Below are 16,721 nucleotides of genomic sequence, written 5' to 3'. Positions count from 1 at the left end.
AAATAATTGACCAAACAAATTCAGATAAGCATGTGCAATAGTGCGTTGGAAAGCTCTCGACAAGACGCTTCCAAACCAACACTGAGATATCACGAATACTGAGCTTTGTTTACTTACTAAAAATAGTAAGCATCTAGACAACCTGCCATAACTGCCTTGATGGGTTTGACACTGGAAATGTCTAGGCCAAATCTCAAACTGAACCCCATAAAGAACCTTCTCGCCCCAAAACCTAGGTGAAGTGAGCCGGCAACATTGAATTATAATGTCCCAGAAAAAGGGGACATTACAAAGCCTCCCTTCTCAAAGATTGCTATCCCTCGAGCAATCCGCTCATATTTGTAGAAATCAAATGCCAGGGTCTCATACTCGCCTCGAGAATGAGGTTCTATTCCTCAGTTGATATTCCCTGGCATGCGTCTTCCAAAACTCAGAATGGTGAGACAGTACAATAGGAATCAATGTGCCAAACAATTGAATGCCAAGATCCCAAGTCTCACCATAAATGGTCACCAACTGCCATGTGCTGCTGCCCTGTGTGCCAATACCCTCAATCAGGATGAAAGCCTCCCTCCATTAGTGACCCTGTGAATCTCTACTGTCAAGTGGAGATGGGAGCTCAACAATATACCAATATCCACCCCAAGATGATAGCAACCCAACTCTCCAACAAGCTCCCCGAAAAAAAACAATACATAGGGATGCTCCACCTAGATCCCAAGTGAGAACTCGGGCGCTATTTGAAATACCACTGACCAGTTTCTGAAATATCTGCACCACTATACCACTGTGCCACTCCTGTAATATCTGTTCTGATGTCAATGATAGATCCGGCCAATCCGATTCCACCACCATATCACTCTGGTGAAAAAGGAGTAATCCTAATCTCTAAAATTCTGATATGTTAGAAAGCTGAAACACATAGCTCATAATCATGTGACTAGGTAGCAACACAACATAATTCGCCAGATGTAAGATACTAATAACACCTGGATTCCCGACTACTCAAGCAACATGATCCTGGGTAAAAGAAAGAGTGGTGGGTGAGTCACCAACATCATGAGTGCTAACATTGCCTTCAATACCTTGCTGAATAAAAAATGTAGACACCTCATGCAGAATGTAGGGTAATGTGTGATCACTCCACTCACCTGCAAATAACTCGTTGACCCTAGAAGGCCAAATAGAATCAGCGAATATATTACCAATATACACAGGCAAATCATTGATAAGGGAAATATACCAACAAGAAAAATGACCAATCAACAAGTAGGGCGTAGCCATCTCATAAGAGCTAGGTGATAAAACTTTGGGCAAGCTGAAGATTCCCTCAGAGCATGCTAAGGATAAATCTGAACTTCCTACTCCACCATAAGTACTCTCGCTTATGTCAAAGTCTTTATAAAAGGATGGTTCACCATTAGCTGAAAACTCTAAATTATCTTCACTTGTTGTATCACTAACCATGTCCTCTTGTGAAAATGTACAGCTGCTGTCATAAAAATCAGAATTTTGAGACGTATCAATTTGCTGATCCATAAATTTTTTCTCACCATAGAAAGTCTCAAACGGGAAATACGCGATTGAATCACATTGCTTGCCTTCACCTCTACCCACTCTATGAATTTCTTCAATGATTTTCGTGATTTCTTGTGCCCTTGAACCACTGTCATCTTTTTCATAAGTGGCTGCCCCACTTGTTTGATTTTCAGCTCGGTGGATGGAATAATGTGTTAAGCTCAATTGAAGGCATAGCTCATCTACCTCACTCTCCTTGTCCCTTTCAAATTTTATTGCTAGATCTCTATCCATTAATAGTTGCAAGTACTCATATTTTATCATTTTCAACGTTCCAAAGATAGTATGTAAAAGAGGAGTTGTGACGCCACATACATTCCCATGTCTCTCTTCTATCACAATCTTCCGCATGAGATTCTCAATCAAATTGGAAGAATCATCCAACCTCGTCAACACTCGAACAATCTTGTCCTCTTTGACCAAAAACATATCCAATAAGTCAAGGAGTGATAATGGTTTTTGACCATCTCTTTCAAATACAAATGGGTTGTTCTCCATAGAGTTTTTTGATTTTTCATCACCTGGGGGAACAACATTTTCAGATATATCCTCTAACTCGATGTGTGCTAGATCATCTATCTTGTCAACATTGAGGTCCATTTTCTCCTCCTCAAAGCTTGACATAATTTCCAGCCTGGTATCATCATAAAATTCATCCAAGTTAATTTCCATGTCACCAAATAAGATGTTGGAGTTGCCAACGTTGGCGGTTTGGTCAACTCTACTACATGGGCCATTAACTTGCTCATCAGAAGGACTAGTGTAAACAACTCCATAAGGTACTTCTGTCTCCCACTTACCTATTAGTATACTTGTGCCATTATTAGTACTACTGTTAGGTTGATTGATATCTTCCCTATGCAATTCTCTATAACTGTCCTCTGCAAGGAGACCTTGGGCCAAATCATAGTATTTGTTTCTTATCATATCCGTCTTGTTTTGCAACTCTAGCTGAAAGTCAACATAGTCCGTGAAAGGTTATTTTTTTTGAATTTGTGGAGAAAATTTGTGGTAATAATCATATAGTCTTCTAACTTCAGTTTTAATATCGAGTCAGAAGTCTCGTCCCACTTCCTCTGCCATGTAGCTTTTCATGTGCTTGAGATGGATCCAATCCTGTTTCATATGTTCTACTTGTAGGCTTACTTTTGCAAGCTGCACTTACTTTGATTAGCGTAGCTGATTTCAAGAATAGTTGGCATGCACTAAACTATTGTAGATTAACTGTCCCACTGTGGTTGTTTACTAAATTTGACCACTGAGTTCTAATTCTGGAACTGGGGTATTTTGACAAACAATTATCATGCAAACAATAGTATTCTCTGCTGGAATGAAACAATAATGAAGTACTATGCTGATGGGAGTTTCGTCAAACACTTGCAATGTAACCAATACTTCTTTGAGCAAACACAATAAAGTACCAAGATGTTTTGCTATCTCATTGACTAACTCCAAGGAATAGTTATTTCAATCAATGACACTAATACTCCCATATCTTCGAAGCTAGAATAAATAACTCAGAACTTCATATTAATGACTTACAGTCAAGGTAAAGAATAAATAATCTTTTAACTACAGTTCTGAGAGCGCATTATAGATCAAAAATATCATCCAATATTTGCAACAAGCAAGATAAGTGAGTAAATGTGAACAGACCCGTACCATTGGTGAACACCATTAAGGAATCGTGTCTGCAGGAGAATCCTTTATATCACTCATCCAGGCATCCTAACCAATCAGCCGGCTACCACTTTAATGTGCTCTCCCTTGTACTGCGACCTTCTTCTTTTCTTGCTTAGATACCTCTGAGTTCTTTCCCTCATAAGTCTGATAATTCCATAAAGACCCTTATCGTTTTGTTACCAGAAATTTGCAAGATATCCCCAATGAATATTCACACAGTTTCATGAAGCCTTAAATCCATTTATCCAATATCTTTGCAAACAGGAAATATTGTTTTAAGTGTAATTAACAAGTTGCAGTAGAAATTCTTTGATAATTCTGATCTAAAAAAAGGATCAACACAATTGCTATTGTGTGATATACTTATAATGCCCTTTACTGTCACTGTTGCTTTCTATTATTAGAATGTAGGTAGGATTCTAGAAACAGTAGAAACAAATATTTTCTTCCTACATGACTTGAGGTGAGAGAATGGCTTCAGTCTACAAATATTTCTCAGACCCTGTAAAGTCCAACAATACTGGCAATGAGAGAAGCAATCCCTTTGAAATCTAAATACTCATTCCCTAAATGAAGATTTTGGTATCTTAACCCCTTCGACCTGCACAAGTTGGCTCATTCCTGTGTCTGATTTAGTGTGATACGACTTGTACTGCAGGCTGCCTCAATTTTGAATGCTGTATTTGCTAGTATGGAGGTTGTGAGTTGGTCTTTCGTAGCTGGAAGTATTTGGCTTGCCGCGGATTTGTGTGTTACCCAGACTGCAACTTCCTCTCTTCCTTGCACGACTGGATATGCCTCTGTGCCTACCCGCGTATCATTGTGAAGAGTCCTGTGACTTGAATGCTGGAGGTGACCTTCTAAAAATTGACAATATACCTCAAAACTTGCCGCACTGTAGACTACTGACCTGTGAAGTTATCTCTTCTTGTGACTTCCAATGTGAATGGGGTTTGATGTGGTAGAAGATGCCAGGAGGACATCTATAGTCTGAAAGGGTTTGCAGAGAATGTATTACGTCCAACCCAAGGTTCATATGGCCGTCTTAGACATACAAAATGTTTAACCCCCGAACTACCTCACGAGACTTCAACAATCTGCGTGAATGGGTAATCTTTTTCCGCGGACTGGGTGATACGGGTGACTCCCTTTGTCGGATGCTGAATATATCGCGCTCCCTTATAAATGCGTGTTCACCTGGTGAATGCAGACCCGACCTCCCGCCAACCCATGTTTAAAGTTTCTTGCTGCTGCTGTTAACTGCCAGTATGTCGACAGTTCCAGATTACGTGAATCACAGTTGGATTTCCTTTATGATAATGCTGATATGGACGTCAGGTAATGCAGTGCAACACATGAGCTATCACCTATAATAGGTTGCCTGGATGTCACATTACCGCTGTAGATTGTATTAGCCTAGTCTCTCCGTCTTGTCTGTTTGATGAAAAAAAATGTCCTCTACTATAGTTCTCTAACTCTACTGTGCAGATATGAATATGAGATGATGACTCAGGGCCAGTATTCAAGATGTGTAGTCGGACTGAGCGGAGTTCACTATCAATCACCACTTAATTGCTATCTGTTCAGAAAAATGAACCCACCCAGGCAACACCAGAATTTGTTTTGATAAACAGTTATGAAAATATACCTTTGCTAAAACTCTGGTAAGCGAATATTATATGGAGCCAATCTGACGCTTTAGGATGGCAAGGTACATGGCCTTGATATAAATTCACAGGCTGGCAGGAAGACCAGCTCTAATACCACTGTAGTATCCCTTTTCGGATATTTTACCAAAAAACCCGAGATATATATTTGCAGATTTAAATCCAAACAGTAAACCATTATTTGATACAAATTTCAGAACTTTAATCCAACTTGTAACCTGCAGATTTGCATACAAAGAAAACTCAGAAAACTTTGTTTTATTTCACCAATATTCAAAAATCACATATATAAACCAGAAATTAACACAAATAACCACAAATGCGTTACTATATTATACAACAACAATACAATAATGTGCAACAATTCAAGTAATCCAATCTCATAAAGAGAAATGACAGTCAGATTGGCAATGTAGATGAACCTGTAAGAAGGCTAGGTTTGTGTCTAACCTTCAAATGCTTCTTCAAGGGTTTGCTCTTCAAGGGTTTGCATCCTAGAAGAAATAACCAGCAACTGTTTCCAGCTCCTAGATTAATATTTGTTTTAAATATTAAAATCTTCATATATGCTCCCATGTAGAGTCTGTTGTACCTTTATCACTTTTCCCAATGTGATGCACGCATCTTTAAGCAATGTGGGATAAAGCACCTTTTTTGTCCTTTAGTCACTTAAATGAACATAGTACTTTTAAAATAAAGTGACAAGTTAAATGATTTTTTAAAGTCACTTAGCCAGTAAACCATATAATCGTCAAGCATTAAAATAACTAACCAAACGAACTCAGATAAGCACGTGCAATAGTTGGTTGGAAAGCTCTCAGTGAGACGCTTCCAAACCAAAACTGAGATATCACGAACACCGAGCTCTGTTTACTTACTAAAAATAGTAAGCATCCAGACAACCTGCCATAACTGCTCTAATGGGTCTGAGACTGGAAATGTCTAGGCCAAATCTCAAACTGAACCCCATAAAGAACCTTCTCGCCTTGAAACCTAGGTGAAGTGAGCCGGCAACATTGAATTATAATGTCCTAGAAAAAGGGGACATTACACCTTAGGAGTACTTTCTCTCCCACTACAAAATGCCAGGGTGTCTGTTTAGCATCTAAATAACTTTTTTGGTGATCAGTAGCCCCAACTAATCTCTATCGGATCAATTGGACCTCTCTCTCCATTTCCAATAACATTTTTGGGCCTAACACTATCCTAATTTCTAGCTTGTCCCAACTATTAAGAGTTCAACACTTTTTGTTGTATAGTGCTTCAAAAGGAGCGAGCCATTTTAAGGGAAGACTGGTAGGTTTGTATTCTACTAATGGTAAGTAGTACTCCCATTTGTACTGTTGATCCATGGAGTACATTCTAAGTAGGTTCTCCAGAATTTAATTGACCTTCTTTGTTTGACCATCTCTTTTTGGATGATAGGCAGAGTTGATATTAAACTGAGTCCCTAAAGCATAGAAGAGGCTTTGCCAAAACCTAGATGTCATTGAACATCTCTATTGGAGATTATCTTCTTGGGTGCACCATGAAGCCTAAAATCTTCTTGTACAAATTTGCGAGCTATCACATGAGCTTCATTTTTAAGATTCCCAAGAATAAAGTGAGCCACTTTGGTGAGTTTATCCACCACAAGGATAACATTATCTTTGTTTTGAGACATGGGTAGACCCTAAACAAAGTCCATATTGATCACCTGCCATTTCCATTCTCGAATAGCATGCGGATGGAATGACCCGACAGGGTGATGATGTTCATCCTTGGCTCACTGACACTCCAGACAATTGGCAACAAATTTGGTTGCATCTCTTTTCATGCCCTTCCAAAAGTATAAGGGTCAGACATCAGCTAGAGTATAGTAACTTCTGGATTTCGGGAATGAGGAACTGAATGAACTTCTGTCCAGACCAAGTTCCTTAGCTCTGCTAAATCTAGAATATTTATCTGCCCTTTAAATCTGATCAATCCATGTAATTCAAGGTGGAACCCGTCATATCTTCGATCTTGAGGATTCACCTGCAATGCTTCCTTAACTTGGTCGTAATATTTGTCATTCAAAGAATTCAAAAGAACTTGCTGTATAAATTTTGTTCTAATTAATGCTACCGCTGATATATGTTGCCTGCAACCTAAGACATTTGCCACCCGATTTCGTTCCCTCTAATGTAGCTGATTTTGAACTCATAATCAGGTATCAGCTCTAACCATCTTTTCTGACAAGCATGAGGTTGGGTGAATATATATTTCAACCCTTGGTGGTCTGATTTAAGCTCAAATGTTTTCCCCATCAAATTATCTCGCCATTTTTGCAGATCATGCACTATAGCAGCTAACTTTTGATCACGAGGGACATACTCTACTTCACAATTTTTGAGCTTCTGCGATTCATACGTGATCACTCGGTCATCTTGCATTAATGCTACTCCCAACCCTTCCCTCGATGCATCAATTGCAAGAAATTGCCCTTCAGAATCTGGCACTTTCATAATTGGTGCTGAGGTTTGTTACTCCTTAAGTAAAGAAAAATCTTGCTGACATTTGCTCGGCCATTCAAATATTTTCCCTTTATGATGTAAGGAAGCAATAGGGCAAGCAATACGTGAGAAAGTAAGAATAATTTTTCTATAGTAACTTGCTAACGCCATAAAATTTTTGACCTCTTCAACATTATTGGGTATAGACCATTCTGTTATTGCCTTGATTTTTGATGGATTCATTGCTATTTCATTCTTGGAAATTATGTGTCCTAAGTATTGAACCTCTTTCTGGAAGAAAGCACACTTGGACAATTTCCCAAATAATTTTTGTTCCCGAAGATGTAATGAAAAATGGAGGTGTTCAAGATGTTCCTCCACATTCTTTGAATATATCAACATATCATTAACAAACACAAGGAAGAACTTATCCAAACAGTTGTGAAACTCACTATTCATAAGGTTTGTGAAAGCAGCCAGAGTATTGGTTAGCTTAATAGGAAGGACTGTAAACTTGTAATGACCATAATGAGTTCTAAAAGTTGTCTTACGAATATCCTCATCTTTCAATCTTAGTTGATGATAACCCGACTGCAAATCTATTTTGGAAAAGACTCTGGTTCTGTGCATTTGATCAAAGAGATCATCTATGCGGGGTAGGGGATACTTATTTCTGATAGTCACTTTGTTCATCATCCTGTAATTGATGCAGAGTCTAAGGGTTCACATCTTTTCTCCCTTTCCTCATGATACCTTTTCTCCCCTTTCTGGAGGCCTTGTCAATCCTGCATCCATTTGCCAAATAGAAGTAGTCAATTTGTTATCATGATATCCAAACTTCATCTAATATACCCTAAATAATAATTAAATTTATCAAGCTTGATTAATCATATTAGCATCTGAAAATCAAGTAAGGTTCATCAGTAAACACCATTACAACAATAATATACATAATCAGAAATTAATTTATGTAGAATCCATTAGGCATAATTTATAAAATTGAAACCTGGAACCTGCTTAGGGCATAACCTGCAAAACTGCAGTTTCGTCTAATTAAAAACCATTTAGGGCACTTACGAAATCACTGATTAATGTAGATAGAAAATCACTTAGGGCATTAAAACCATTCTTTAAACAATTGCAATCCACTTAGGACACATTTACTATTGAATGCAAAGATAGAACCACTTAGGGCACAAAACAATACATGAAGAGAAATATACTAGTTCAAAAAAGGGGTATAACATGTAGGAAGAAAAAACAGTACCCTTTCCGTTGCAAACTTGGCTTGGGCTCTATAGAGACTAGTGGGGTTTGCCTAGAGTGTGCCCAAATAAGCCTGGTTCAATCCATATGAGCTCTATGGAGTCCTATCAGCACCCATGAGTGGACTAGATTCGGTACCTAGATGTGGGGGCTAATCTGAGTGAACTAGTACCTTAGCATGCATTCAATAAGCTACAAGGAATTCAACCTTCATAATTTTGTAGTTACGGGAAAATCAAGGAATTTATTGGGAGTGGGTAGCAATTTAATAACATGCGGACCTTAGAAATCAACTTGTGAGAGCATTTTAATATATATCAATAGAGGTGATTATAGGCCTGGAGGCAATTTTTGACTTTATGATTGCAGGGATGACATACCAATGAGTAGGTTAGGTAAGTTGAAAAGCAAGATGCATATGATATTCAAATAAGGGATATGTTTTTCCCTTTTGAGGTTGGAAAAATGTTTGACCAATCAACCGAAGTTTACTACTGCACTTGGTCACATGGTCATAAGTTTTACAATTACAAAAATTTAATGATATATCGGTTATATGTAAATGAACTCTCTGGGGAACCAAGAGGTTGTGGAGAGGCAGGAATGAGAGTATGTTGCATGCATATTTTTATCTTTACATGTAGCAATTGTTAAAATCTTCTCATGGATCGACTAAAAGTTGAGTTTAGGACCACCTGTTTACTGCTGGGGTGTTCTATCCACTAAGATGCCAGCTCACTTGATGACTGATCCATCTTTGCTCAGGGCTTAATTCATTTTCTTGTGCCCCTCCTTGAGCCATACTACAGGTGCTCTAGGGTATGGTTGTCCATTTGGATAAGGTGATACCTTGTCCCATAGAAAAGTTCTATTTATCATTATCTTTCATCTGGTAATAGGTCAGGTTCACAACGATCTGCATGTAGTCAACAGCATTATACACTTTCTAACTAAGTTTTGTCACCAGTTTGTTTATGATTATGTTAACAGAAGTGGTCATGGTGATCTATATGGCAACATGGTATCCACATTGGCAAAAATTTCGATATTTCTTATTACATTTAGGCACCAGCAGAGATCAATACCCTGGTAGTCAGGATCACAAGGAATCAAGCAAGTTCAATTAAGAAACCTAAGTAGAAGAGGGGCAAGGGATGAGATGAAGGCAGACCAAGGAACATACATGTTATGAGATTACTTGACTTAATTTGTGTAGGTGAAAATCCTAGAGAAGCTATTCCAAATTAAGAAATGATGAAGATTCTATTATGGAATGTAGGGCTTTTGACATTGAACTTGGACTGATTTTCGTAAAGAGGTGCATTTAAAATGGGATAAGATCTTGTTTTTCAGCAAAAAATTTAAGTTGGACAGTGGAAAGGTGGAAGTTCTGGCAGATGGTGCATTGAAGTACTTGTGTTGTTATGGGACTACTCTGGGAATATATAAGATATATAGGCCTAAAGGGGTACATTTAGTCTCTGTAGTTGTTGCTAAATATTTGAATTTGATTGGTTTCTGGTAAATAATATCAACATCAGGATGTATAAAGGTACAGGGATCACCCTAAGTAACCGTGACACATATTTGAGGATATTCCAATACAATTTTAGATGCTAGACCTTGATGTAAAAAGTGAGCTGTCTAGAAGCTTGGACAAGGCTAACATTTCATTGCAAAATTATTCAGATCTTCCCAAGAGAAAGCAGGCTCGCTTGGAACTGTTAAGAATTTTAGAATTGCAAAGTTACTTTTTGATAAGTAACTTACAATATCACCAATCAATAATTTTACTCGAATTGGCATACATCGAGATCCCTACAAATGTGACATTTTTTATTTTTAGACTAGTAGTGGAATGATGGAAACAAGAGACCAGAAATAAATATTATGTTTTTTAAGTAATGCATTTGAAACCAAAGCTGCAAAAATGGAAGAAGTATATGAGAAGCTTGCAGGTTGAAAATATAATCTGAGAAGGTACTGGAGCCAGTTCACTAAAATGTCACAAAAGAGTCTCTCACCTCTTTTACTAAAGGTGCAACAGTTTCATAAGATTGAGGCAGTCAAAATATTAGGACAAGTGGAAAGCAGTTTTTCAAGTAGATAGAAGAGATTAAAATGGAATCAAATTGCATGGACAAAAGCAACACACTCTTCTTCCACAGATCTGCCATAGAGGGGCAAAGCATGACCAGTTTTTTGATGATGTGCCATTGTGTCTATGTTGGTGGTGTTAGGAATTGAAACCAACTAAGCTTGGTTTAAGTTGATTTACAAATGTCTGTGGGTGCTTATGATGTGGTCACACATGGAGAGATCAAATAAAGGATTGTTTGAGTGTGCAGCTTAGAGTTGACATAATGAAATTAACAGTGAAGTGCAAAATAGTTTCCTATTGGCCAAATAGTATAAAATGGTTGTAACAGCATATTGGCTTGCACATGTAGATTTAGAGATTGGCTCATAGGTTGCCATTGGCTTATTACAAGTTAACATGTAAAGACATGACAATGAAAATGACTACCAATCCGCTATGATCACAAATTGACTCTCATGATGATTTTGTATGTATCTCTTAATGCGACTTCTAAATGTATCCAATAGGTGTTCACTGTTTGTATATTAGTTCGAAGCTTTAGGAATGATTTACATTGGCCACAGAGTGCTCCAATCTCGATGTCTTGTATATATGTGTAGGTTGGCCAAAATTTGAAGATGAAGCATTAGGCATTCAAGAATTGCGATGTGGTTATTATTGAAGGTCTCGTTGGTCCCATTTAACTTGTGGTATGTTGGATTGAATGCTCCTATTCTCAAGATGGTGTCACAAACTTTGCATGATTGAGTGTTGAGAATGTTATTGGTAATGATTATTTCAGCAGATTGATTTAGAACTCCTGAAGTTATAGTGTGCGAGAGTTGTTATTGAGCTTTGATTATTTGTCGTGTGTGTAGACACCTAAAATCCATTAGAAAATAAAGTATTTTTATTTTCTGAAAAGTCCCTGATGACATCATCATTAATTAATTAATTAATTTTTATGTCATTAAATTCCTTTATCTTAATTAAAAATATTTAATTAGGGAATCCCTCCCAAAAATGTTTAAATCTTATTTAAACATTATTTCTTTATTTATTAATTATTTAATTAATAAATTGACCAAAAATCTCAAAATAAATATTTAATTTATTTTTTGCCCAAAACTTGGCCAATTTCCTTAAGACCACTAACCTCTTCCAAAATCTTTTAATCCTTCTTTAATTTCGATTAAAGGCTAATCCCATCATTTTCTACCCTTAATCCCAACTCAAAATATTTAACTAAGGTTAAATATTAATTCTCATATTTATTAAAAATGTTTTAATAAATATCTCCTCAAACCAAACCTATGAGATAAATAAACTTTATTTATCCTAACCCTAAGCCTATCCCTAAACCTCCTTTTTAGCTTAATCCACCCCATCCACCCATACTAACCAAGCTTAGCTACTAACTCACCCACCCTCATTGAAAGCCATCCACTTGCATATCTCTAACAAGCTTAGTCTAATCCTAAATCACCTCTAATCTCTCCCCTAACCTTGTCACATTCCCTAAGCAAGCTTAAGACTTTTCTAAGCCAAGCAAAGTCAACAATCTCAACTCCCTCCAAAATATCTCAACCACCCAACCATGAATGCTCTTACAAAGGCTATAAAGACTCTTATAAGCCCATTCATTGCTCTTACAAGCCATTATGAAGGGTCTTTATGAAGATATTATCCCTTGAGCCTCCTTTGTTGACTCATCCTTGCCCTTTCCTCCATCCACTCACCCTGTGACATGTGTCACTCCCTGATTGGCTGTAAGGAAGCACAATCCATGTGCTCTCCTCTCATGCAATCTGAGCCCTCCATAAGATTTTCTCCATCCTTGCATCTTAGCCTTCAAATCCTCAAGCCTCTTGCCTATAAATTGAATCCCCTCCCAAGCCATATCATCACAATTTTTGAGCTAAAGTTATAATGCCCTTTTGAGAAGCCTAAATTCATACTTTTGCATACATCCACACCCAAATTTCAAGAATCCATTGAAGCTAGCTTGAGTATCTTGAGCATACATCCCAAATTCTATCAAATAGACTCATTTACCAAGCAAAGAGCTAATTCCTATTGGGAGAGTCCATTCATTTGGCTCACATTCCTAATTAGGGGTTCCTTTTTAGTCTCTCTTATATGTTATATTAATCTTTGTTAGTTAATTCTTTGTTCTCTTAATAGATTAGTATTACTTGCTAACATATTAGTGTATACAGTGTGCTGAAATGATATTATGTTGTGAAATTCGGTAGGATGCTCTTGTATTAGACACCCAAGGCTGTTTGAAAATGAGCATTGTTCTTTGTAGGCTTTACAGGATGTAATGTCCCCATTTTAGCAGTTGACCAAGTGTGTGTGCGTTAGCCTTGTTCTACATGGTCCCGAGGGCTAACGAAGGGTTTAATGGGATCCTGGAGTGTTTTGGCCTAGTCATTTCCAGTTTGGGCCAAAACGAAGTTGATTTACTCAGGTTCAGGCATAGTTACTATTTTTAGTAAGTCGGCAGGACACAGTGCAGGTCAATTTTGGTGATTGGATTTGATACTCCTCGGTGAGAGCTTTCCGATGAGCTATCACTTGCATTATTCGGAGTCTGATTGCTAATACATTTTAATGCCTGAAGTTTTATTAAAGTAATGTCTAATTTAATTGTAAAATATTAAAGTGTTGCTTTAATATTTATTTTATGGGGATGTGTATCCAAGGGAGACATAAGGGGTATTTTAATATATGTTTTATATATTACACATCTTTTATCCCACATTGCCCATATGAGTTGAGCGACCCTTGGAAATAGAATAAAAGGAAGCATTTGTGGCTTCATTAGACAGGTTGAATATGAGAAGAAATTGGTGTATGAGTTGCAGCTCCGTTCTTGGCATTTGAGGACGTTTATCCTCTCTTATAACATTCTAGACGTCATTCCCTTGGGGTTTGGCCTTTGGAATTCTTTGTTATCGGCTTCATTATCAGGCAGTTTAGTTGCATTTTCGGCTACAGGCAGATTTGGTATTTTGCTCATATCTTCTTCACTACTTGTCCGACGCTTATGCCGCCTTAAGGGAATGATATTACAAAGGTAGTGGATTGATTGAAGGACAAAGTACAGTAGCAGCAACTTCGAAAGCATGGGCTGGAGTATTATGTCAATAATGCTGAAATAATTAGTGAGATGATAAATCTGCCATGTATTTGATTTTATGAATTCTGAAAATAACATTTTATTGGCAACAGTTCATTTCCACTTTGCATATTATTGTAGTTTCTTTCTTGTTTATGTTGTATGATACCAATTCCATGCACAAAACACAACAAACAAATAAACGTTTGATTTCTGGAGTTATAAGGGGTTTAAAACATTAAACGGAGAAATAAGAGGTTGAATGCAAACTGTTTGACATAATTCCTTTCAGCAATTTGGTTTAGTTTTTGGGACATTCAAGGGTGCTCATTACAATGGTATCAGAGCTATAAGTCCTGCCATCCTGTGGAGGTCTTATAGGGAATTTGGAACAGCCGGATAGAGGGAAAAGTGTCCGATGAAATGTCAAAACACTAAAATCAGAAATTAAAAAAACACAGGCTAAGCATTTATGTTTGAGCATGCGACAGGGGCCTTATAATTTCCGTGATACTAGAGCAAGAAAAAATAGGATTTCGGACTTGCAAAGCAAACAGTCTAGTACATCCGTGCAGGTGGACATTGAATCCAGCCATACAGACACAGAGGAATTATTTTTTGATCAGGACAACAATATGGGTGATCGAGATGACAAGAATACAGGATTAGGCGGAGGCGAGAATGCCGGTCCATATCAGGGGGAGGTAATGCTCAGACAGTTACTGGATATATTAGAGCAGGGGCAATGTATGCAGCAGGAGTAGAATAGGCGATTGGACATGATGTTGCAGCTCATGGCTAGACAGATGGGTGTCAATATTAATCCAGGTGATGCCAACAACAGAAACAATAACAATGAGGGAAACAATAACAATGGGGGAAACAATAACCATGGAGGCCAAGGCAAATAACATTAATGGTAATAATGGACATGGCAACAATGGGAATGAGGTTGATAACTTTAGACATGTTGCACGCCCAGTGCGGACTGCGAGCTCGAGACCTCTTCTACCCACTTTCCCACCCAGAGATCCGATTCAACCAGTAAACGAACCGCAGATTACCGAGTTACAGGATCAGTTCAGGAGGGACTGGGAGGCTAGTGGACCGGAGTTTCAGGCGAATATTTTCCTCAGAGATTATATGGACTTGAGGATGAGACACATGCCTAGAGCAGGAGGGAGGAATCAAAACATTGAGCTGAGAAAGAAAGTTGGAAAGCCTTCTTTACCTTATTATGATGCTTCAGGGAAGATGACCGCACGAGCTTGGGTGCAGAAGGTAGATACATACTTGCAGCTAAATCCTATGCCTGAGGAGGAGGCTATCAAGCATGCGACTATGCACTTGGATGGCGTTGCACATGAATGGTGGCATCATGGCATGGTGATTTTGGGGCATAATCAGATTACATCCTATAAGGAATTCACCGAAACATTGATTGAGAGATTTGACACTAGGGATCCCGAGTTACATTTCAAGGAGCTAGCACAGTTAAAACAGTTAGGTTCTGTGGATGCTTACATTGCCGATTTTCAGCGATTGTCTGTATTTGTTATTGATATCTCTCCTGGGAGATTGGTGGTGTTATTTTGTGATGGTCTTGCTGATCCATTACGAGGATGGGTGAAGGGACATGATCCACTCACTTTAGCTGAAGCAACTAAAAAGGCACGAGATTTAGCCCCTTGGGTATACAAAGGAAAAAACCATTCAACGGATTCTTCTTGCCGCAAGGAAAAAGACAAAAAACTATTTCAGAAAGAGTATAGCAAACCCAAAGAAGGATCAAAAGGACTAGACAATGAAACCTTGAATGAACTTCGAAAGAAGAAGCTGTGCTTCCATTGTAGAGAGCCTTGGGACTTATCTCATAAATGTTTTCTCAAGGCTAAGGCAAATCAAATGGAGTATTTTTCAGCAGAAGATTCAAAGTCAGAGGGGGAGGATCAACAGTCCGATTCAGATGAGGGTAACACTATAGAGGAGAGCAGCATTCCTAAGGATGATAGATCGTTGGCATGCTTGACAGGGGCCCAAAAGGCAATCACATTTAAGGTCAGGGGTACTATCCAAGGGCAGAAAGTGATATCTCTTATTGACACTGGGGCTACACATAACTTCATAGATGCACAGTTGGTAGCCAAGAGAGGGTTACAGACAGAGGAGCATGATGGGTTTAGAGTCATGGTGGCTAACGGTGATAAATTATTATGCACTTGGAAGATATCTAATCTTCGCATTAGGTTTGGAGATGGCTACGAGTTGGAGGATGAGTTCTATGTTGTGGACATGGGAGATTATGATGTCATCCTCGGCATGACATGGATGGCTTCACTAGTTGAGTTCACACTCAACTTAGCGAAATTGGAGATGAGATTCCAGCATGAGGGCAGAATTGTGGTACTTAGAGGACTTTCAGATGGAGGTTGCAGAGTAGTGTCCTTGAGGAGAATGCAGAGACTTTTTCGTCATGATGACATAGAGTGGGCGGCAGAGTGCTACATTATGCCAATTTCACTAGAGCCACAAGAAAAGAGTCATCCACCAGATATCCAAAAGATACTTGATAGACACGCTAAAGTATTTAGCGATATTCCTCATAGGGTTCCTCCTGACAGAGGGATGGAACATGTTATTGAGCTCGAGGAGGGAGCCAAACCAGTTATGATTACTCCCTATCGTCATCCTAAGAAACACAAGGATGAGATAGAGAAGGCGATTAAGGATTTGTTGGAGATGGGGCATATCAGGCCCAGTAAGAGCCCCTTTGCTTCAGCAGTAGTATTGGTAAAGAACAAGGATGGGATGATGCACATGTGCATCGATTAGAGGGCACTAAATAAGAA

At 38.4% G+C, this 16,721-nt stretch overlaps 1 long non-coding RNA gene across 1 annotated transcript; it reads right to left on the bottom strand.

Annotated features, from left to right (window-relative positions):
* Window positions 1-3,082: 3,082 nt before the first annotated feature.
* Window positions 3,083-8,163, bottom strand: LOC149544763 (uncharacterized). Its single transcript, XR_016355069.1, has 2 exons — window positions 7,954-8,163; window positions 3,083-5,146 (listed from the first exon to the last, which is right to left on the bottom strand). It is a non-coding gene; the product is annotated as an uncharacterized LOC149544763 (long non-coding RNA).
* Between the last annotated feature and the right edge of the window lie 8,558 nt (window positions 8,164-16,721).

This window comes from Cupressus sempervirens, chromosome 8 (assembly GCF_028749045.1).
Source record: "Cupressus sempervirens isolate cs-2001-9-10 chromosome 8, ASM2874904v1, whole genome shotgun sequence".
In the NCBI taxonomy this organism is placed as follows: Eukaryota; Viridiplantae; Streptophyta; class Pinopsida; order Cupressales; family Cupressaceae; genus Cupressus; species Cupressus sempervirens.
The sequence above is the reverse complement of the archived record's forward strand: the minus strand, read 5'-3'. Positions and strand labels throughout refer to the sequence as shown.